Source organism: Zea mays, chromosome 5, assembly GCF_902167145.1.
Source record: "Zea mays cultivar B73 chromosome 5, Zm-B73-REFERENCE-NAM-5.0, whole genome shotgun sequence".
Taxonomy (NCBI): Eukaryota; Viridiplantae; Streptophyta; class Magnoliopsida; order Poales; family Poaceae; genus Zea; species Zea mays.
The window spans coordinates 97,601,929-97,604,333 of NC_050100.1; positions in this window are offsets into that span (position 1 = coordinate 97,601,929).

Sequence of the window (2,405 nt, forward strand, 5' to 3'; positions counted from 1 at the left end):
GATGACTCCATGCTCCACTCGAATGCGAGGGAGATCCATCGGAACTTCCTCTACTACCATTGGGTAGACAGGAATTTGTCGTGGCAGAGGAGCGTAGTTGGCGTTGACTCGGGTAGTTTGAAGGGTACAAACCATCTACAAGAGAAATGTCAACTCAGTTGAATTTTAAAAAGGTAAGGCTGATAAAATAATTTTTATAAGAATGGAATTAGCAAGTTTTGAACAAACTAGGCTTTCCATTTCTAACTAGTCTAACAACCTAAGGTCAGCATAGCTTTGATACCACTTCTGTCACCCCGATTCTAGGGGCAAAGCCGGGTGCATCGCATATGTGTGCCAAGATCCATTTCCACACATATGTTGACGTCACAAGTGTAATATATCAAAAGACAATGCAATAAAGGCGTAAAGAGAGTAGAGTACTTTATTACATCATCTGAATCATTGTATCTTTAACAAGTATCAACATCAAAGTAAGGCGGAATTAAATGTGGGCACTCTTCCACGGGAAGGTGACCGGTGCATCGTTAGACTTAAAACTCATCATCGTCATGAGCGAAGTCTCCAGCATCACCTCTGATCAAAATATTAGCAAGGTGAGCTCACTTATGGTCGGGGCTCAGCAAGTGGGGGAACAATTGATGCAAGTTAACAAGGTGAGGCTAAGGTTGAGCAGTAAGCATTTTAGTTGGTCAATATTTTATTAACAACACCTGTCTTACTAATAAGTGTGTATCCTAAGTATTCCCATTAAACAAAGGTATAAGAGTATATAAAAAATACTTAAGTGAAACCACTTAAGCAAACCATTGGCAGATCATCGGATCTCGATTTATTGTCCATCTTTAAGTTCAATTATCATGTGAGGGTCCAGGTTGCTCTTAACCGTGAGCACGGCTGACATATCAATTTTACACTCTGTAGAGGTGGCGCATCTTTACCCATGAGTCGCGATTCCCTTCTAGCCTAGGTTGATCAGACTCGTATTCACTTCCGAGGTGAATGGCTAGGGTCTCACTACGAGGCTTTTCCCTAGAGTCCTCAATATGCAAATGCTGGAAATGGTCAAACTGCATAGAGCACATCTAACGTAACCAACTTATAGTCTAGTCTGCAAGGTAAAGCTTGGGAACTATGCCTGTATCCAATCTACCTGAGCCAGAAATATAAGCGCTTGGCAGATGCCCCCGTTCCGGTCGACCACGACCAGCACCCAACATAGGACTTCTCTAGTTATTTAGCCAAGGGCGTCCCATACCACCCTCATAGTAGCACTGTTTTCCTGGGTGGTCACTCCATGTTCCAATTAAATCATATGATCTTGTTTGTGGCGGAACTGCCCGAATTATTCCAACTTAAGTGCCCAAGTCCCGCCTTAGAGGCTAGACCACACTTAAATGGGAATAATCCGTCAATCCCTCGGATCTAGTCCGACACGTCCACTGACAGGATCAAGTACCACAGTCTCACTCGATGGTGAGTCACAGAGCAAATACAATAAAGCATAATAACATGCATGGAAGAGTATTAAATTATTACATCACCATTGTCACCATCGGAGTTTTCGCAAAAGTAACCATCATTGTTCTGAAATGCAGCGGAATAAACTAACGATAAATAAATGGAGAGATGGGGAAGCCTGTCCCATCACTCCTCATGCTCCTCCTCAGCCGAGGCAGGGTCCCACTCGACAGTCCAACCCGGTGGCAAGGTGGACGACCAAGTCACTCCAGCAACCATATCCTCCAGAGAACCTGTAAAAAATTTTGCCACAAGCAAGGCTGAGTATACTAATACTCAGCTAGACTTACCCGGTGTGAGGAGTCTATACTCCTCTACCTCTAGACATGCAGCTGTTTGGCTGTGGGGTTTGGTTGCCAAAAGCACTAGCTGAATTTCTAAGTCAAGATTTTAATTTAGTCAAAGTTAAGTGTGACTCTCTTAAGGCTAAAAGTGTACTATCTATTCATACAAAGTAGCAAACATTTTAGCAATCAACATCTTATATCATCTCCGCATCATTTCACTTGTTACTCAATGTAGCAGCATGGATCAAGCAGTCTCATTAGCTGCGAGAAGCAGACGATTCGAATCGAGTTTTTTTTATCCTTGCAAGGTAAACCTAAACACACGACATGTAGGGGCACTCCGTCCCCACACATATCAACCGTCCCCATCGATTCCCCGTCAGCAGAGAGGGGCTCACCGCCTTGGCGTACAATGCCTCACTGACCCCGATTGGCCGTCGTGCAGTGACCGCACTTGTACCCACCATAACCGGAATGGGAGACCTCGTCTCAGGTCGCGTGAGGAGGGCAATCTGCTGCCAGGTTCAATCAGGTACTAGGCTTACCGATTTACCATATTTCTCGGTATATGTTTAGTACGTTCAAACGCTTGACTCA